This window comes from Narcine bancroftii, unplaced genomic scaffold, assembly GCF_036971445.1.
Source record: "Narcine bancroftii isolate sNarBan1 unplaced genomic scaffold, sNarBan1.hap1 Scaffold_159, whole genome shotgun sequence".
In the NCBI taxonomy this organism is placed as follows: domain Eukaryota; kingdom Metazoa; phylum Chordata; class Chondrichthyes; order Torpediniformes; family Narcinidae; genus Narcine; species Narcine bancroftii.
The window spans coordinates 12,852,551-12,874,396 of record NW_027211894.1 but is presented as its reverse complement, the minus strand read 5'-3'; positions in this window follow the sequence as shown (position 1 = coordinate 12,874,396).

The following is a 21,846-nucleotide window of genomic DNA, read 5'->3' as shown; positions in this document are numbered from 1 at the left end:
TAAGAGGCAGGGAATCAGATGTGTGGAATCAGAGATGGGGAATCAGAGGCGGGGAACGAGATATGGGGAATCAGAGGCGGGGAATCAGAGGCGGGGATACAGAGGCGGGGAATCTGATATGGGGAATCAGAGGTGGCAAATCAAAGGCGGTGAATCACAGATGGGGAATCAGACGCGGGGAATCAGAGGTGGGGAATCATAGCTGGCGAATCAGAGGAGGGGAATCAGAGTTGGGGAATCAGAGGCGGGGAATCAGATATGGGGAAACAGAGGCGGGGAATCAGAGGCGGGGAAACAGAGGCGGGGAATCAGATATGGGGATTCAGAGGTGGGGAATCAGAGGTTGGGAATCAGAGGCAGGGAATCAGAGGCGGGGAATCAGAGGCAGGGAATCAGATGCGGGGAATCAGAGGCGGGGAATCAGAGCTGGGGAATCAGAGGCTGGGAATCAGAGTTGGGGAATCAGAGGCGTGGAATTAGATATGGGGAAACAAAGGCGGGGAATCAGAGTCGGGGAAACGGAGGCGGGGAATCAGATATGGGGAATCAGAGGTGGGGAATCAGAAGCAGGGAATCAGATGTGTGGAATCAGAGATGGGGAATCAGAGGCAGGGAATGAGATATGGGGAATCAGAGGTGGGGAATCAGAGGTGGGGATACAGAGGCGGGGAATCTGATATGGGGAATCAGAGGTGTCAAATCAAAGGCGGTGAATCACAGATGGGGAATCAGACGCGGGGAATCTGAGGCAGGGAATCAAACACGGGGAATCAGAGGCGGGGAATCAGAGCTGGGGTATCAGAGGCGGGGAATCAGAGTTGGGGAATCAGAGGCGGGGAATCAGATATGGGGAAACAGAGGCGGGGAATCAGAGGCGGGGAAACAGAGGCGGGGAATCAGATATGGGGAATCAGAGGTGGGGAATCAGAGGTTGGGAATCAGAGGCAGGGAATCAGAGGCGGGGAGTCAGAGGCGGGGAATCAGAGGCAGGGAATCAGATGTGCGGAATCAGAGATGGGGAATCAGAGGCAGGGAATCAGAGGCGGGGAATCAGAGGCGGGGAATCAGAGGCCGGGAATCAGAGGCCAGGAATGAGAGGCCGGGAATAAGAGGGCGGGAATCAGAGGCCGGGAATCAGAGGTGGGGAATCAGAGGCCGGGAATTAGGGATGGAGAATAAGAGGGGGGAAATCAGCGTTGGTGAATCAGACGCAGGGATTCAGAGGTTGTAAATCGGAGATGGGGAATCAGAGGCGGGGAATCAGAGGCGCGGAAACAGAGGTGGGGAATCATATATGGGGAATCAGAGGTGGGGAATAAGAGGCGGGGAATCAGAGTTGGGGAATCAGAGGCGGGGAATCAGAGGCAGTGAATCAGAGGCTGGGAATCAGAGCTGGGTAATCAGAGGTGGGGAATCAGAATTGGGGAATCAGAGGCGGGGAATCAGATGCGCGGAATCAGAGGTGGTGAATCAGAGATGGGGAATCAGAGGCGGGGAATCAGAGGCAGGGAATCAGACGCGGGGAATCAGAGGCGGGGAATCATAGCTGGCGAATCAGAGGAGGGGAATCAGAGTTGGGGAATCAGAGGCGGGGAATCAGATATGGGGAAACAGAGGCGGGAAATCAGAGGCGGGGAAACAGAGGCGGGGAATCAGAGGCGGGGAATCAGATATGGGGATTCAGAGGTGGGGAATCAGAGGTTGGGAATCAGAGGCAGGGAATCAGAGGCGGGGAATCAGAGGCAGGGAATCAGATGCGGGGAATCAGAGGCAGGGAATCAGATGCGGGGAATCAGAGGCGGGGAATTAGAGCTGGGAAATCAGAGGTGGGGAATCAGAGTTGGGGAATCCGAGGCGTTGAATTAGATATGGGGAAACAGAGGCGGGGAATCAGAGGCGGGGAAACAGAGGCGTGGAATCAGATATGGGGAATCAGAGGTGGGGAATCAGAGGCAGGGAATCAGATGTGCGGAATCGGAGATATCGGAATCAGAGGCAGGGAATCAGAATCAGAAGCGAGGAATCAGAGGCCGGGATCAGAGGCCGGGAATCAGATGCCGGGAATAAGAGGCCGGGATTCAGAATCCGGGAATCAGAGATGGGGAATCAGAGGCGGGGAATGAGATATGGGGAATTAGAGGCGGGGAATCAGAGGCGGGGATACAGAGGCGGGGAATCTGATATGGGGAATCAGAGGTGGTGAATCAAAGGCGGTGAATCAGAGATGGGGAATCAGATGCGGGGAATCAGAGGCAGGGAATCAAACACGGGGGATCAGAGGCGCGGAATCAGAGCTGGGGATTCAGAGGCGGGGAATCTGAGTTGGGGAATCAGAGGCGGGGAATCAAACACGGGGGATCAGAGGCGGGGAATCAGAGCTGGGGATTCAGAGGCGGGGAATCTGAGTTGGGGAATCAGAGGCGGGGAATCAGATATGGGGAAACAGAGGCGGGGAATCAGAGGCAGTGAAACAGAGGCGGGGAATCAGAGGCGGGGAATCAGACGCGCGGAATCAGAGGTGGTGAGTCAGAGATGGGGAATCAGAGGCGGGGAATCAGAGGCAGGGAATCAGACGCGGGGAATCAGAGGCGGGGAATCATAGCTGGCGAATCAGAGGAGGGGAATCAGAGTTGGGGAATCAGAGGCGGGGAATCAGATGCGGGGAATCAGAGCCAGGGAATCGGATGTGCGGAATCAGAGATGGGGAATCAGAGGTGGGGAATCAGAGGTTGGGAATCAGAGGCAGGGAATCAGAGGCGGGGAATCAGAGGCAGGGAATCAGAGGCGGGGAATCAGAGGAAGGGAATCAGATGCGGGGAATCAGAGGCGGGGAATAAGAGCTGGGGAATCAGAGGCGGGGAATCAGAGGCAGGGAAACAGAGGCGGGGAATCAGATATGGGGATTCAGAGGTGGGGAATCAGAGGTTGGGAATCAGAGGTGGGGAATCATAGGTTGGGAATCAGAGGCAGGGAATCAGACGCGGGGAATCAGAGGCGGGGAATCAGAGTCAGGGAATCGGATGTGCGGAATCAGAGATGGGGAATCCGAGTTCGGGAATCAGATATGGGGAAACAGAGGCGGGGAATCAGAGGCGGGGAAACAGAGGCGGGGAATCAGATATGGGGAATCAGAGGTGGGGAATCAGAGGTTGGGAATCAGAGGCGGGGAATCAGAGGCGGGGAATCAGAGGCAGGGAATCAGAGGCAGGGAAAAAGATGTGGGGAATCAGAGATCGGGAATCAGAGGTAGGGAATCAGAATCAGAAGCGGGGAATCTGAGGCTGGGAATCAGAGGCCGGGAATCAGAGGCCGGGAATCAGAGGTCAGGAATCAGAGGTGGGGAATCAGAGTCCGGTAATCAGAGGCGGGGAAACAGAGGCGGGGCATCAGATATGGGGAATCAGAGGCAGGGAATCAGAGGCGGGGAAACAGAGACGGGGAATCAGATATGGGGAATCAGATGTTGCGAATCAGAGGCAGTGAATCAGAGATGGGGAAGCAGAGGTTGGGAATCAGATGTGATGAATTAGAGATGGGGAATCAGAGGCGGGGTATCAGAGGTGGCGAATCAGAGGCAGGGAAACAGAGGCGGGGAATCAGATATGGGGAATCAGAGGTTGGGAATTAGGGGCGGGGAATCAGTGGCAGGGAATCAGAGGCCGGGAATCAGTGGACGGGAATCAGATGCCGGGAATAAGAGGACTTGGAATCAGAGGTGGGGAATCAGAGTTCGGGAATCAGAGATGGGGAATCAGAGGCGGGGAATGAGATATGGGGAATCAGAGTTCGGGAATCAGAGATGGGGAATCAGAGGCGGGGAATCAGAGGCAGGGAATCAGACACGTGGAATCAGAGGTGGGGAATCAGAGATGAGGAATCAGAGGCAGGGCATCAGAGGCAGGGAATCAGACGCTGGGTATCAGAGGCGGGGAATCAGAGTTGGGGATTCAGAGGCGGGGAATCAGATATGCGGAAACAGAGGCGGGGAATCAGAGGCGGGGAATCAGAGTTGGGGATTCAGAGGCGGGGAATCAGATATGCGGAAACAGAGGCGGGGAATCAGAGACGGGGAAACAGAGGAGGAGAATCAGATATGGGGAATCAGAGGTGGGGAATCATAGGTTGGGAATCAGAGGCAGGGAATCAGACGCGGGGAATCAGAGGTGGGGAATCAGAGGCAGGGAATCGGATGTGCGGATTCAGAGATGGGAAATCAGAGGTGGGGAATCAGCGTCCGGGAATCAGATATGGGGAAACAGAGGCGGGGAATCAGTGGCGGGGAAACAGAGGCGGGGAATCAGATATGGGGAATCAGAGTTGGGGAATCAGAGGTTGGGAATCAGAGGCAGGGAATCAGAGGTGGGGAATCAGAGGCAGGGAATCAGAGGCAGGGAATCAGATGTGGGGAATCAGAGATCGGGAATCAGAGGCAGGGAATCAGAATCAGAAGCGGGGAATCAGAGGCCGGGAATCAGAGGCCCGGAATCAGAGGCCAGGAATCAGAGGTGGGGATCAGAGTCCGGTAATCAGAGGCGAGGAAACAGAGGCGGTGAATCAGAGATGGGAAATCAGAGGCAGGGAATCAGACACGGGGAAGCAGAGGCGGGGAATCACAGCTGGGGAATCAGAGATGGGGAATCAGAGGCAGGGAATCAGACACGGGGAATCAGAGGCGGGGAATCAGACCTGGGGAATCAGAGGCGGGGATTCAGAGTTGGGGAATCAGATGCGGGGAATCAGATATGGGGAAACAGAGGCGGGGAATCAGAGGCAGGGAAACAGAGGCGGGGAATCAGATATGTGGAAGCAGAGGCGTGGAATCAGAGGCGGGGAAACAGAGGCGGGGAATCAGATATGGGGTATCAGTGGTGGGGAATCAGAGGTTGGGAATCAGTGGCAGGGAATCAGAGGCGGGGAATCAGAGCTGGGGAATCAGAGGCGGGGAATCAGAATTGGGGAATCAGAGATGGGGAATCAGAGATGGGGAATCAGAGGCGGGGAATCAGACGCAGGGAATCAGAGGTGGTGAATCAGAGATGGGGAATCAGAGGCGGGGAATCAGAGGCAGGGAATCAGACGCGGGGAATCAGAGGCGGGGAATCATAGCTGGCGAATCAGAGGAGGGGAATCAGAGTTGGGGAACAGATGCGGGGAATCAGATATGGGGAAACAGAGGCGGGGAATCAGAGGCGGGGAAACAGAGGCGGGGAATCAGATATGGGGATTCAGAGGTGGGGGATCAGAGGTTGGGAATCAGAGGCAGGGAATCAGAGGCGGGGAATCAGAGGCAGGGAATCAGATGCGGGGAATCAGAGGCGGGGAATCAGAGCAGGGGAATCAGAGGCTGGGATTCAGAGTTGGGGAATCAGAGGCGTGGAATTAGATATGGGGAAACAGAGGCGGGGAATGAGAGTTGGGGAAACGGAGGCGGGGAATCAGATATGGGGAATCAGAGGTGGGGAATAAGAGGCAGGGAATCAGATGTGTGGAATCAGAGATGGGGAATCAGAGGCGGGGAATGAGATATGGGGAATCAGAGGCGGGGAATCAGAGGCGGGGATACAGAGGCGGGGAATCTGATGTGGGGAATCAGAGGTGGCAAATCAAAGGCGGTGAATCACAGATGGGGAATCAGACGCGGGGAATCAGAGGTGGGGAATCATAGCTGGCGAATCAGAGGAGGGGAATCAGAGTTGGGGAATCAGAGTCGGGGAATCAGATATGGGGAAACAGAGGCGGGGAATCAGAGGCGGGGAAACAGAGGCGGGGAATCAGATTTGGGGATTCAGAGGTGGGGAATCAGAGGTTGGGAATCAGAGGCAGGGAATCAGAGGCGGGGAATCAGAGGCAGCCAATCAGATGCGGGGAATCAGAGGCGGGGAATCAGAGCTGGGGAATCAGAGGCTGGGAATCAGAGTTGGGGAATCAGAGGCGTGGAATTAGATATGGGGAAACAAAGGCGGGGAATCAGAGTCGGGGAAACGGAGGCGGGGAATCAGATATGGGGAATCAGAGGTGGGGAATCAGAGACAGGGAATCAGATGTGTGGAATCAGAGATGGGGAATCAGAGGCGGGGAATGAGATATGGGGAATCAGAGGCGGGGAATCAGAGGTGGGGATACAGAGGCGGGGAATCTGATATGGGGAATCAGAGGTGGCAAATCAAAGGCGGTGAATCACAGATGGGGAATCAGACGCGGGGAATCTGAGGCTGGGAATCAAACACAGGGAATCAGAGGCGGGGAATCAGAGCTGGGGTATCAGAGGCGGGGAATCAGAGTTGGGGAATCAGAGGCGGGGAATCAGAGGCGGGGAAACAGAGGCGGGGAATCATAGCTGGCGAATCAGAGGAGGGGAATTAGAGTTGGGGAACAGATGCGGGGAATCAGATATGGGGAAACAGAGGCGGGGAATCAGAGGCGGGGAAACAGAGGCGGGGAATCAGATATGGGGATTCAGAGGTGGGGGATCAGAGGTTGGGAATCAGAGGCAGGGAATCAGAGGCGGGGAATCAGAGGCAGGGAATCAGATGCGGGGAATCAGAGGCGGGGAATCAGAGCAGGGGAATCAGAGGCTGGGATTCAGAGTTGGGGAATCAGAGGCGTGGAATTAGATATGGGGAAACAGAGGCGGGGAATGAGAGTTGGGGAAACGGAGGCGGGGAATCAGATATGGGGAATCAGAGGTGGGGAATAAGAGTCAGGGAATCAGATGTGTGGAATCAGAGATGGGGAATCAGAGGCGGGGAATGAGATATGGGGAATCAGAGGCGGGGAATCAGAGGCGGGGATACAGAGGCGGGGAATCTGATGTGGGGAATCAGAGGTGGCAAATCAAAGGCGGTGAATCACAGATGGGGAATCAGACGCGGGGAATCAGAGGTGGGGAATCATAGCTGGCGAATCAGAGGAGGGGAATCAGAGTTGGGGAATCAGAGGCGGGGAATCAGATATGGGGAAACAGAGGCGGGGAATCAGAGGCGGGGAATCAGAGGCGGGGAATCAGAGGCAGCCAATCAGATGCGGGGAATCAGAGGCGGGGAATCAGAGCTGGGGAATCAGAGGCTGGGAATCAGAGTTGGGGAATCAGAGGCGTGGAATTAGATATGGGGAAACAAAGGCGGGGAATCAGAGTCGGGGAAACGGAGGCGGGGAATAAGATATGGGGAATCAGAGGTGGGGAATCAGAGGCAGGGAATCAGATGTGTGGAATCAGAGATGGGGAATCAGAGGCGGGGAATGAGATATGGGGAATCAGAGGCGGGGAATCAGAGGTGGGGATACAGAGGCGGGGAATCTGATATGGGGAATCAGAGGTGGCAAATCAAAGGCGGTGAATCACAGATGGGGAATCAGACGCGGGGAATCTGAGGCTGGGAATCAAACACAGGGAATCAGAGGCGGGGAATCAGAGCTAGGGTATCAGAGGCGGGGAATCAGAGTTGGGGAATCAGAGGCGGGGAATCAGAGGCGGGGAAACAGAGGCGGGGAATCAGATATGGGGAATCAGAGGTGGGGAATCAGAGGTTGGGAATCAGAGGCAGGGAATCAGAGGCGGGGAGTCAGAGGCGGGGAATCAGAGGCAGGGAATCAGATGTGCGGAATCAGAGATGGGGAATCAGAGGCAGGGAATCAGAGGCGGGGAATCAGAGGCGGGGAATCAGAGGCCGGGAATCAGAGGCCAGGAATGAGAGGCCGGGAATCAGAGGGCGGGAATCAGAGGCCGGGAATCAGAGGTGGGGAATCAGAGGCCGGGAATTAGAGATGGAGAATAAGAGGGGGGAAATCAGCGGTGGTGAATCAGACGCAGGGATTCAGAGGTTGTAAATCGGAGATGGGGAATCAGAGGCGGGGAATCAGAGGCGCGGAAACAGAGGTGGGGAATCATATATGGGGAATCAGAGGTGGGGAATAAGAGGCCAGGAATCAGAAGCCAGGAATCAGAGGCCGGGAATCAGAGGTGGGGAATCAGAGGCCGGGAATCAGAGATGGGGAATCAGAGGTGGTGAATCAGAGATGGGGAATCAGAGGAAGGGACTCAGAGGCGGGGAATCAGACGCTGGGAATCAGTGGCGGGGAATCAGAGCTCGGGAATCAGAGTCGGGGAATCAGAGATGGCGAATCAGAGGCGGGGAATCAGAGATAGGGAATCAGAGGCGGGGAATCAGAGGCGGGAAAACAGAGGCGGGGATTCAGATATGGGGAATTAGAGGTGGGGAATCAGAGGTGGTGAAATGAGAGATGGGGAATCAGAGGCAGGGAATCAGAGGCAGGGTATTAGAATCAGAAGCGGGGTATCAGAGGCCGGGATTCAGAGGCCGGGAATCAGAGGCCGGGAATCAGATATGGGGAAACAGTGGCGGGGAATCAGAGGAGGGGAAACAGAGGCGGGGAATCAGATATGGGGAATCAGAGGTGGGGAATCAGAGGTTGGGAATCAGAGGCGGGGATCAGAGGCGGGGAATCAGAGATAGGGAATCAGAGGCAGGGAATCAGATGTGGGGAATCAGAGATGTGGAATCAGAGGAAGGGAATCGGAATCAGAAACAGGGAATCAGAGGCGGGGAATCCGATATGGGGAATCAGAGGTGGAGAATCAGAGGCAGTGAATAAGAGATGAGTAAGCAGAGGTGGGGAATCAGATGTGATGAATTAGAGATGGGGAATCAGAGGCGGGGTATCAGAGGTGGAGAATCAGAGGTGGGGAAACAGAGGCAGGGAATCAGATATGGGGAATCAGAGGTGGTGAGTCAGGGGCGGGGAATCAGAGGAGGTGAATCAGAGATGGGGAATCAGAGGCGGGGTATCAGAGTTGGGGAATCAAACTCGGGGAATCAGAGCTGGGGAATCAGAGGCGGTGAATCAGAGATGGGGAATCAGAGTCCGGGAATCAGAGATGGGGAATCAGAGGCGCGGAATGAGATATGGGGAATCAGAGGCGGGGTATCAGAGGCGGGGAAACAGAGGCGGGGTGTCAGATATGGGGAATCAGAGTTGGCGAATCAAAGGCGGTGAATCAGAGATTGGGAATCAGAGGAGGTGAATCAGAGATGGGGAATCAGAGGCGGGGTATCAGAGTTGGGGAATCAAACTCGGGGAATCAGAGCTGGGGAATCAGAGGCGGGGAATCAGAGTTGGGGAATCAGAGGCGGGGAATCAGATATGGGGAAACAGAGGTGGGGAATCAGAATTGGGGAATCAGAGGCGGGGAATCAGACGCGCGGAATCAGAGGTGGTGAATCAGAGATGGGGAATCAGAGGCGGGGAATCAGAGGCAGGGAATCAGATGCGGGGAATCAGAGGCGGGGAATCATAGCTGGCGAATCAGAGGAGGGGAATCAGAGTTGGGGAATCAGAGGTGGGGAATCAGATATGGGGAAACAGAGGTTGGAAATCAGAGGCGGGGAAACAGAGGCGGGGAATCAGAGGCGGGGAATCAGATATGGGGATTCAGAGGTGGGGATTCAGAGGTTGGGAATCAGAGGCAGGGAATCAGAGGCGGGGAATCAGAGTTGGGGAATCAGAGGCGGGGAATCAGAGGCGGGGAATCAGAGGCCGGGAATCAGAGGCCAGGAATGAGAGGACGGGAATCAGAGGGCGGGAATCAGAGGCCGGGAATCAGAGGTGGGGAATCAGAGGCCGGGAATTAGAGATGGAGAATAAGAGGTGGGAAATCAGCGGTGGTGAATCAGACGCAGGGATTCAGAGGTTGTAAATCGGAGATGGGGAATCAGAGGCGGGGAATCAGAGGCGCGGAAACAGAGGTGGGGAATCATATATGGGGAATCAGAGGTGGGGAATAAGAGGCCAGGAATCAGAAGCCAGGAATCAGAGGCCGGGAATCAGAGGTGGGGAATCAGAGGCCGGGAATCAGAGATGGGGAATCAGAGGTGGTGAATCAGAGATGGGGAATCAGAGGAAGGGACTCAGAGGCGGGGAATCAGACGCTGGGAATCAGTGGCGGGGAATCAGAGCTCAGGAATCAGAGTCGGGGAATCAGAGATGGCGAATCAGAGGCGGGGAATCAGAGATAGGGAATCAGAGGCGGGGAATCAGAGGCGGGAAAACAGAGGCGGGGAGTCAGATATGGGGAATTAGAGGTGGGGAATCAGAGGTGGTGAAATGAGAGATGGGGAATCAGAGGCAGGGAATCAGAGGCAGGGTATTAGAATCAGAAGCGGGGTATCAGAGGCCGGGATTCAGAGGCCGGGAATCAGAGGCCGGGAATCAGATATGGGGAAACAGTGGCGGGGAATCAGAGGAGGGGAAACAGAGGCGGGGAATCAGATATGGGGAATCAGAGGTGGGGAATCAGAGGTTGGGAATCAGAGGCAGGGAATCAGATTTGGGGAATAAGAGATTGGGAATCAGAGATGGGGAATCAGAGGCGGGGAATCAGACGCAGGGAATCAGAGGTGGTGAATCAGAGATGGGGAATCAGAGGCGGGTAATCAGAGGCCGGGAATCAGAGATGGGGAATCAGAGGCGGGGAATGAGATATGTGGAATCAGAGGCGGGGAATCAGAGGCGGGGAAACAGAGGCAGGGAATCAGATATGGGGAATCAGAGGTGGCGAATCAAAGGCGGTGAATCAGAGATGGGGATTCAGAGGCGGGGAATCAGAGGCAGGGAATCAAACACGGGGAATCAGACGCGGGGAATCAGAGCTGGGGAATCAGAGGCGGTGAATCAGAGTTGGGGAATCAGAGGCGGTTTATCAGATATGGGGAAACAGAGGCAGGGAATCAGAGGCAGGGAAACAGAGGCGGGGAATCAGATATGGGGAATCAGAGGTGGTGAATCAGAGGTTGGGAATCAGAGGCAGGGAATCAGAGGCGGGGAATTAGAGGCGGGGAATCAGAGGCAGGGAATCAGATGTGCGGAATCAGAGATGGGGAATCAGAGGCAGGGAATCAGAGGCCGGGAATCAGAGGCCGGGAATCAGATGCCGGGAATCAGAGGCCGGGAATCAGAGGTGGGGATTCAAAGGCCGGGCATCAGAGATGGGGAATCAGAGGCGGGGAATCAGCCGTGGTGAATCAGACGCGGGGATTCAGAGGTTGTAATCAGAGATGAGGAAGCAGAGGCGGGGAATCAGAGGCGGGGAAACAGAGGTGGGGAAACAATATGTGGAATCAGAGGTGGGGAATAAGAGGCGGAGAATCCGAGGCAGGGAAACAGAGCTGGGGAATCTGAGGCGGGGAATCTGAGGCGGGGAAACAGAGGCGGGGAATCAGATATTGGGAATCAGAGGTGGGGAATCAGAGTTTGGGAATCAGACGAAGGGAATCAGAGGCGGGGAATCAGTGCTGGGGAATCAGAGGCGGGGAATCAGACGCAGGGAATCAGAGGTGGTGAATCAGAGATGGGGAATCAGAGGCGGGGAATCAGAGACGGGGAATCAGACGCAGGGAATCAGAGGTGGTGAATCAGAGATGGGGAATCAGAGGCGGGGATTCAGAGGCATGGAATCAGATGCGGGGTATCAGAGTCGGGGAATCATAGCTGGCGAATCAGAGGGGGGTAATCAGAGTTGGGGAATCAGAGACGGGGAATCAGATATGGGGAATCAGAGGTGGGGAATCAGAGGTTGGGAATCAGAGGCAGGGAATCGGATGTGCAGAATCAGAGATGGGGAATCAGAGGCGGGGAATCAGAGGCGGGGAAACATAGGTGGGGAATCAGATATGGGGAATCAGAGGTGGGGAATCAGAGGCGCTGAATCAGAGATGGCGAATCAGAGGCGGGGAATCAGAGGCAGGAAATCAGACATGGGGAATCAGAGGCTGGGAATCATACGCGGGGAATCAGAGGCGGGGAATCAGAGCTGGGGAATCAGAGGTGGGGAATCAGAGTTGTGGAATCAGATGCGGGGAATCAGATATGGGGAAACAGAGGCGGGGAATCAGAGGCAGGGAAACAGAGGCGGGGAATCAGATATGGGGAATCAGAGGTGGGGAATCAGAGGTTGGGAATCAGAGGCAGGGAATCAGAGGTGGGGAATGAGATGCGGGGAATCAGAGGAGGGGATTCAGAGCTGGGGAATCAGAGGCGGGGATCCGAGTTGGGGAATCAGAGGCGGGGATTTAGATATGGGGAAACAGATGCGGGGAATAAGAGGCGGGGAAACAGAGGCGGGGAATCAGATATGGGGAATCAGAGGTGGGGAATCAGAGGCACGGAATCAGACGTGCGGAATCAGAGATGGGGAATCAGAGGCAGGGAATCAAACACGGGGAATCAGAGGCGGGGAATCAGAGCTGGGGAATCGGAGGCGGGGAATCAGAGTTGGGGAATCAGAGGCGGTGTATCAGATATGGGAAACAGAGGCGGGAAATCAGAGGCGGGGAAACAGAGGCGGGGAATCAGATATGGGGAATCAGAGGAGGGGAATCAGAGGTTGGGAATCAGAGGCAGGGAATCAGAGGCGGGGAATCAGAGGCGGGGAATCAGAGGCAGGGAATCAGATGTGCGGAATCAGAGATGGGGAATCAGAGGCAGGGAATCAGAGTTGGGGAATCAAACTCGGGGAATCAGAGCTGGGGAATCAGAGGCGGGGAATCAGAGTTGGGTAATCAGAGGCGGGGAATCAGATTTGGGGAAACAGAGGCGGAGAATCAGAGGCGGAGAATCAGAGGCAGGGAATCAGAGGCGGGGAATCAGAACTGGGGAATCAGAGGTGGGGAATCAGAATTGGGGAATCAGAGGCGGGGAATCAGAGGCGGGGAAACAGAGGCAGGGAATCAGATATGGGGAATCAGAGGTGGCGAATCAAAGGCGGTGAATCAGAGATGGGGATTCAGAGGCGGGGAATCAGAGGCAGGGAATCAAACACGGGGAATCAGAGGCGGGGAATCAGAGCTGGGGAATCAGAGGCGGTGAATCAGAGATGGGGAATCAGAGGCAGGGAATAAGAATCAGAAGCAGGGAATAAGACGCGGGGAATCTGAGGCGGGGAATCAGAGCTGGGGAATCAGAGGCTGTGAATCAGAGGCGGGGAATCAGAAGCAGGGAATCGGATGTGCGGAATCAGAGATGGGGAATCAGAGGTGGGGAATCAGAGACGGTGAATCAGACATGGGTAATCAGAGGCGGGGAATCAGAGGCAGGAAATCAGACACGGGGAATCTGAGGCGGGGAATCAGAGGCGGGGAATCAGAGGCAGGGAATGGGATGTGCGGAATCAGAGATGGGGAATCAGAGGTGGGGAATCAGAGGCGGTGAATCAGACATGGGTAATCAGAGGCGGGGAATCAGAGGCAGGAAATCAGACACGGGGAATCAGAGGCGGGGAATCAGAGCTGGGGAATTAGATGCAGGGAATCAGAGTTGGGAATTCAGAGGCGGGGAATCAGATATGGGGAAACTGAGGTGGGGAATCAGAGGTGGGCAAATAGAGGCGGGGAATCAGATATGGGGAAACAGAGGCGGGGAATCAGAGGTGGGGAAACAGAGGCGGGGAATCAGATATGGGGAATCAGAGGTGGGGAATCAGAGGTTGGGAATCACAGGCAGGGAATCAGAGGCTGGGAATCAGATGCAGGGAATCAGATGCGGGGAATCAGAGGCGGGGAATCAGAGCTGGGGAATCAGAGGTGGGGAATCAGAGTTGGGGAATCAGAGGCGGGGACTTAGATATGGGGAAACAGAGGCGGGGAATCAGAGGCGGGGAAACAGAGGCGGGGAATCAGATATGGGGAATCAGAGGTGGGGAATCAGAGATGGGGAATCTGAGGCGGGGAATCAGAGCTGGGGAATCAGAGGCTGTGAATCAGAGGCGGGGAATCAGAAGCAGGGAATCGGATGTGCGGAATCAGAGATGGGGAATCAGAGGTGGGGAATCAGAGGCGGTGAATCAGACACGGGGAATCTGAGGCGGGGAATCAGAGGCGGGGAATCAGAGGCAGGGAATGGGATGTGCGGAATCAGAGATGGGGAATCAGAGGTGGGGAATCAGAGGCGGTGAATCAGACATGGGTAATCAGAGGCGTGGAATCAGAGGCAGGAAATCAGACACGGGGAATCAGAGGCGGGGAATCAGAGCTGGGGAATTAGATGCAGGGAATCAGAGTTGGGGATTCAGAGGCGGGGAATCAGATATGGGGAAACTGAGGTGGGGAATCAGAGGTGGGCAAATAGAGGCGGGGAATCAGATATGTGGAAACAGAGGCGGGGAATCAGAGGCGGGGAAACAGAGGCGGGGAATCAGATATGGGGAATCAGAGGTGGGGAATCAGAGGTTGGGAATCACAGGCAGGGAATCAGAGGCTGGGAATCAAATGCAGGGAATCAGATGCGGGGAATCAGAGGCGGGGAATCAGAGCTGGGGAATCAGAGGTGGGGAATCAGAGTTGGGGAATCAGAGGCGGGGACTTAGATATGGGGAAACAGAGGCGGGGAATCAGAGCTGGAGAATCAGAGGTGGGGAATCAGAGTTGGGGAATCAGAGGTGGGGACTTAGATATTGGGAAACAGAGGCGGGGAATCAGAGGCGGGGAAACAGAGGCGGGGAATCAGAAGCAGGGAATCGGATGTGCGGAATCAGAGATGGGGAATCAGAGGTGGGGAATCAGAGGCGGTGAATCAGACATGGGTAATCAGAGGCAGGGAATCAGAGGCAGGAAATCAGACACGGGGAATCTGAGGCGGGGAATCAGAGGCGGGGAATCAGAGGCAGGGAATGGGATGTGCGGAATCAGAGATGGGGAATCAGAGGTGGGGAATCAGAGGTGGTGAATCAGACATGGGTAAACAGAGGCGGGGAATCAGAGGCAGGAAATCAGACACGGGGAATCAGAGGCGGGGAATCAGAGCTGGGGAATTAGATGCAGGGAATCAGAGTTGGGGATTCAGAGGCGGGGAATCATATATGGGGAAACTGAGGTGGGGAATCAGAGGTGGGCAAATAGAGGCGGGGAATCAGATATGGGGAAACAGAGGCGGGGAATCAGAGGCGGGGAAACAGAGGCGGGGAATCAGATATGGGGAATCAGAGGTGGGGAATCAGAGTTTGGGAATCACAGGCAGGGAATCAGAGGCTGGGTATCAGATGCAGGGAATCAGATGCTGGGAATCAGAGGCGGGGAATCAGAGCTGGGGAATCAGAGGTGGGGAATCAGAGTTGGGGAATCAGAGGTGGGGAATCAGAGGTGGTGAATCAGAGATGGGGAATCACAGGCGTGGAATCAGAGGCAGGGAATAGAACGCGGGGAATCAGAGGCAGGGAATTAGAGTTGGGGCATCAGAGGTTGGGAATTAGATATGGGGAAACAGAGGCAGGGAATCAGAGGCGGGGAAACAGAGGCGGGGAATCAGATATGGGGAATCAGAGGTGGGGAATCAGAGGCAGGGAATCAGATGTGCGGAATCAGAGATGGGGAATCAGAGGCAGGGAATCAGAATCAGAAGCGGGGAATCAGAGGCCGGGAATCAGAGGCCGGGAATCAGATGCTGGGAATAAGAGGCCGGGAATCAGAGGTGGGGAATCAGAGTCCGGGAATAAGAGATGGGGAATCAGAGGCGGAGAATGAGATATGGAGAATCAGAGGCGGGGAATCAGAGGCGGGGAAACAGAGGTGGGGAATCAGATATGGGGAATCAGAGGTGGCGAATCAAAGGCGGTGAATCAGAGGCGGGGAATCAGAGCTGGGGAATCAGAGGCGGAGAATCAGAGTTGGGGAATCAGAGGCGGGGAATCAGAGGAGGGGAGTCAGAGGCGGGGAAACAGGCGGGGAATCAGATATGGGGAATCAGAGGTGGGGAATCAGATGTTGGGAATCAGAGGCAGGGAATCATAGGCGGGGAATCAGAGGCGGGGAATCAGAGGCAGGGAATCAGATGTGCGGAATCGGAGATGGGGAATCAGAGGCAGGGAATCAGAGGCGGGGAATCAGAGGCGGGGAATCAGAGGCCGGGAATCAGATATGGGGAAACAGAGGCGGGGAATCAGAGACGGGGAAACAGAGGCGGGGAATCAGATATGGGAAATCAGAGGTGGGGAATCAGAGGTTGGGAATCAGAGGCAGGGAATCAGAGGCTTGGAATCAGATGCAGGGAATCAGATGCGGGGAATCAGAGGCGGGGAATCAGAGCTGGAGAATCAGAGGTGGGGAATCAGAGTTGGGGAATCAGAGGCGGGGACTTAGATATTGGGAAACAGAGGCGGGGAATAAGAGGCGGCGAAACAGAGGCGGGGTATGAGATATGGGGAATCAGAGGCGGGGAATCAGAGGCGGGGAAACAGAGGCGGGGAATCAGATATGGGGAATCAGAGGTTCCGAATCAAAGGCGGTGAATCAGAGATGGGGAATCAGAGGCAGGGAATCGGAGGCAGGGAATCAGAGGCAGGGAATCAGATGTGGGGAATCAGAGGCGGGGAATCAGAGCTGGGGAATCAGAGTCGGGGAATCAGAGTTTGGGAATCAGAGGCGGGGAATTAGATATGGGGAAACAGAGGCGGGGAATCAGAGGTGGGGAAACAGAGCTGGGGAATCAGAGGTGTGGAATCAGAGTTGGGGAATCGGAGGCGGGGAATCAGATATGGGGAATCAGAGGCAGGGAATCAGAGGCGCGGAAAGAGAGGCGGGGAATCAGATATGGGGAATCAGAGGTGGGGAATCAGATATGGGGAAACAGAGGCGGGGAATCAGAGGCGGGGTAACAGAGGCTGGGAATCTGATATGGGGAATCAGAGGTGGCGAATGAAAGGCGGTGAATCAGAGATGGGGAATCAGAGGCGGGGAATCAGAGGCAGGGAATCAAACCCGGGGAATCAGAGGTGGGGAATCAGAGCTGGGGAATCAGAGGCTGGGTATCAGAGTTGGGGAAACAGAGGCGGGGAATCAGAGGCGGGGAATCAGAGGCACAGAAACAGCGGCGGGGTATCAGATATGGGGTATCAGAAGTGGGGAATCAGGGGCGGGGTATCAGATGCTGTGTATCAGACACGGGGATTCAGAGGCGGGGAATCAGAGATGGGGAATCAGAGGCGGGGAATCAGAGGCAGGGAATCAGATGTGCGGAATCAGAGATGGGGAATCAGAGGCAGCGAATCAGAGGCGGGGAACCAGAGGCGGGGATTCAGAGGTGGGGAATCAGATATGGGGAATCAGAGGTTGGGAAACATAGGCAGGGAATCAGAGGCGGGGAGTCAGAGGCGGTGAATCAGAGGCAGGGTATCAGATGTGCGGGATCAGAGATGGGGAATCAGAGGCAGCGAATCAGAGGCGGGGAACCAGAGGCGGGATTCAGAGGCGGGGAATCAGATATGGGGAAACAGAGGCGGGGAATTAGAGGCGGGCAAACAGAGGCGGGGAATCAGATATGGGGAATCAGAGGTTGTGAATCAGAGATGGGGAATCACAGGCGGGAAATCAGAGGCAGGGAATCAGAGCTGGGGAATCAGAGGCGGGGAATCAGAGCTGGGGAATCAGAGGCAGGGAATCAGAGTTGGGGATTCAGAGGCGGGAAATCAGAGCTGGGGAATCAGAGGCGGGGAATCAGAGGCAGGGAATCAGAGGCGGGGAATCAGAGGCAGGGAATCAGATATGGGGATTCAGAGGTGGGGAATCAGAGGTTGGGAATCAGAGGCAGGGAATCGGAGGCAGGGAATCAGAGGCATGGAATCAGATGTGGGGAATCAGAGGCGGGGAATCAGAGCTGGGGAATCAGAGTCGGGGAATCAGAGTTTGGGAATCAGAGGCGGGGAATTAGATATGGGGAAACAGAGGCGGGGAATCAGAGGTGGGGAAACAGAGCTGGGGAATCAGAGGTGGGGAATCAGAGTTGGGGAATCAGAGGCGGGGAATCAGATATGGGGAATCAGAGGCGGGGAATCAGAGGCGCGGAAAGAGCGGCGGGGAATCAGATATGGGGAATCAGAGGTGGGGAATGAGATATGGGGAAACAGAGGCGGGGAATCAGAGGCGGGGAAACAGAGGCGGGGAATCTGATATGGGGAATCAGAGGTGGCGAATGAAAGGCGGTGAATCAGAGATGGGGAATCAGAGGCGGGGAATCAGAGGCAGGGAATCAAACACGGGGAATCAGAGGTGGGGAATCAGAGCTGGGGAATCAGAGGCGGGGTATCAGAGTTGGGGAATCAGAGGCGGGATATCAGATATGGGGAAACAGAGGTGGGGAATCAGAGGCAGGGAAACAGAGGTGGGGAATCAGATATGGGGAATCAGAGGTGGGGAATCAGAGGTTGGGAAACAGAGGCAGGGAATCAGAGGCGGGGAGTCAGAGGCGGGGAATCAGAGGCAGGGAATCAGATGTGCGGAATCAGACATGGGGAATCAGAGGCAGCGAATCAGAGGCGGGGAACCAGAGGCGGGGAATCAGAGGTGGAGAATCAGAGCCTGGGAATCAGAGGCGGGGAATCGGAGGCGGGGAAACAGAGGCGGGGAAACAGATATGGGGACTCAGAGGTGGGGAATCAGAGGTTGGGAATCAGAGGCAGGGAATCAGAGGCAGGGAATCAGAGGCAGGGAATCAGAGTTGGGGATTCAGAGGCGGGGAATCAGAGCTGGGGAATCAGAGGCGGGGAATCAGAGGCAGGGAATCAGAGGCGGGGAATCAGAGGCAGGGAATCAGATATGGGGATTCAGAGGTGGGGAATCAGAGGTTGGGAATCAGAGGTGGGGATCAGAGTCGGGGAATCAGAGGCAGGGAATCAGATGTGCGGAATCAGAGATGGGGAATCAGAGGTGGGGAATCAGAGGCTGTGAATCAGAGATGGGGAATCAGAGGTGGGGAATCAGAGGCAGGAAATCAGACACGGGGATTCAGAGGCTGGGAATCAGACGGGGGGAATCAAAGGCGGGGAATCAGAGCTGGGGAATCAGAGGCAGGGAATCAGAGTTGGGGATTCAGAGGCGGGGAATCAGATATGGGGAAACAGAGGCGGGGAATCAGAGGCGGGCAAACAGAGGCGGGGAATTAGATATGGGGAATCAGAGGTGGGGAATCAGAGGTGGTGAATCAGAGATGGGGAATCACAGGCGGGGAATCAGAGGCAGGGAATAGAACGCGGGGAATCAGAGGCAGGGAATCAGAGTTGGGGCATCAGAGGTTGGGAATTAGATATGGGGAAACAGAGGCGGGGAATCAGAGGCGGGGAAACAGAGGCGGGAAATCAGATATGGGGAATCAGATGTGGGGAATCAGAGGCAGGGAATCAGATGTGCGGAATCAGAGATGGGGAATCAGAGGCAGGGAATCAGAGGCGGGAAATCAGATATGGGGAATCAGATGTGGGGAATCAGAGGCAGGGAATCAGATGTGCGGAATCAGAGATGGGGAATCAGAGGCAGGGAATCAGAGGCGGGGAAACAGAGGTGGGGAATCAGATATGTGGAATCAGAGGTGTCGAATCAAAGGTGGTGAATCTGAGTTGGGGAATCAGAGGCAGGGAATCAGATATGGGGAAACAGGGGCAGGGAATCAGAGGCGGGGAAACAGAGGCGGGGAATCAGATATGGGGAATCAGTGGTGTGGAATCAGATATGGGGAAACAGAGGCGGGGAATCAGAGGCGGGGTAACAGAGGCTGGGAATCTGATATGGGGAATCAGAGGTGGCGAATGAAAGGCGGTGAAACAGAGATGGGGAATCAGAGGCGGGGAATCAGAGGCAGGGAATCAAACACGGGGAATCAGAGGTGGGGAATCAGAGCTGGGGAATCAGAGGCTGGGTATCAGAGTTGGGGAAACAGAGGCGGGGAATCAGAGGCGGGGAATCAGAGGCACAGAAACAGCGGCGGGGTATCAGATATGGGGTATCAGAGGTGGGGAATCAGGGGCGGGGTATCAGATGCTGTGTATCAGACACGGGGATTCAGAGGCGGGGAATCAGAGATGGGGAATCAGAGGCGGGGAATCAGAGGCAGGGAATCAGATGTGCGGAATCAGAGATGGGGAATCAGAGGCAGCGAATCAGAGGCGGGGAACCAGAGGCGGGGATTCAGAGGTGGGGAATCAGATATGGGGAATCAGAGGTTGGGAAACATAGGCAGGGAATCAGAGGCGGGGAGTCAGATGCGGGGAATCAGAGGCAGGGTATCAGATGTGCGGGATCAGAGATGGGGAATAAGAGGCAGCGAATCAGAGGCGGGGAACCAGAGGCGGGATTCAGAGGCGGGGAATCAGATATGGGGAAACAGAGGCGGGGAATTAGAGGCGGGCAAACAGAGGCGGGGAATCAGATATGGGGAATCAGAGGTTGTGAATCAGAGATGGGGAATCACAGGCGGGAAATCAGAGGCAGGGAATCAGAGCTGGGGAATCAGAGGCGGGGAATCAGAGCTGGGGAATCAGAGGCAGGGAATCAGAGTTGGGGATTCAGAGGCGGGAAATCAGAGCTGGGGAATCAGAGGCGGGGAATCAGAGGCAGGGAATCAGAGGCGGGGAATCAGAGGCAGGGAATCAGATATGGGGATTCAGAGATGGGGAATCAGAGGTTGGGAATCAGAGGCAGGGAATCGGAGGCAGGGAATCAGAGGCATGGAATCAGATGTGGGGAATCAGAGGCGGGGAATCAGAGCTGGGGAATCAGAGTCGGGGAATCAGAGTTTGGGAATCAGAGGCGGGGAATTAGATAAGGGGAAACAGAGGCGGGGAATCAGAGGTGGGGAAACAGAGCTGGGGAATCAGAGGTGGGGAATCAGAGTTGGGGAATCAGAGGCGGGGAATCAGATATGGGGAATCAGAGGCGGGGAATCAGAGGCGCGGAAAGAGCGGCGGGGAATCAGATATGGGGAATCAGAGGTGGGGAATGAGATATGGGGAAACAGAGGCGGGGAATCAGAGGCGGGGAAACAGAGGCGGGGAATCTGATATGGGGAATCAGAGGTGGCGAATGAAAGGCGGTGAATCAGAGATGGGGAATCAGAGGCGGGGAATCAGAGGCAGGGAATCAAACACGGGGAATCAGAGGTGGGGAATCAGAGCTGGGGAATCAGAGGCGGGGTATCAGAGTTGGGTAATCAGAGGCGGGATATCAGATATGGGGAAACAGAGGTGGGGAATCAGAGGCAGGGAAACAGAGGTGGGGAATCAGATATGGGGAATCAGAGGTGGGGAATCAGAGGTTGGGAAACAGAGGCAGGGAATCAGAGGCGGGGAGTCAGAGGCGGGGAATCAGAGGCAGGGAATCAGATGTGCGGAATCAGAGATGGGGAATCAGAGGCAGCGAATCAGAGGCGGGGAACCAGAGGCGGGGAGTCAGAGGCGGAGAATCAGAGTTTGGGAATCAGAGGCGGGGAATCAGAGGCGGGGAAACAGAGGCGGGGAAACAGATATGGGGACTCAGAGGTGGGGAATCAGAGGTTGGGAATCAGAGGCAGGGAATCAGAGGCAGGGAATCAGAGGCAGGGAATCAGAGTTGGGGATTCAGAGGCGGGGAATCAGAGCTGGGGAATCAGAGGCGGGGAATCAGAGGCAGGGAATCAGAGGCGGGGAATCAGAGGCAGGGAATCAGATATGGGGATTCAGAGGTGGGGAATCAGAGGTTGGGAATCAGAGGTGGGGATCAGAGTCGGGGAATCAGAGGCAGGGAATCAGATGTGCGGAATCAGAGATGGGGAATCAGAGGTGGGGAATCAGAGGCTGTGAATCAGAGCTGGCGAATCAGAGGCGGGGAATCAGAGGTGGGGAATCAGAGGCGGGGAATCAGATATTGTTAATCAGAGCTGGGGAATCAGAGGCGGGGAAACAGTGGCGGGGAATCAGATATGGGCAATCAGAGGTGGGGAATCAGAGGTTGTGAATCAGAGATGGAGAATCAGAGGCGGGGAATCAGAGGCCGGTAATCAGACGCGGGGAATCAGAGGCGGGGATTCAGAGCTGGG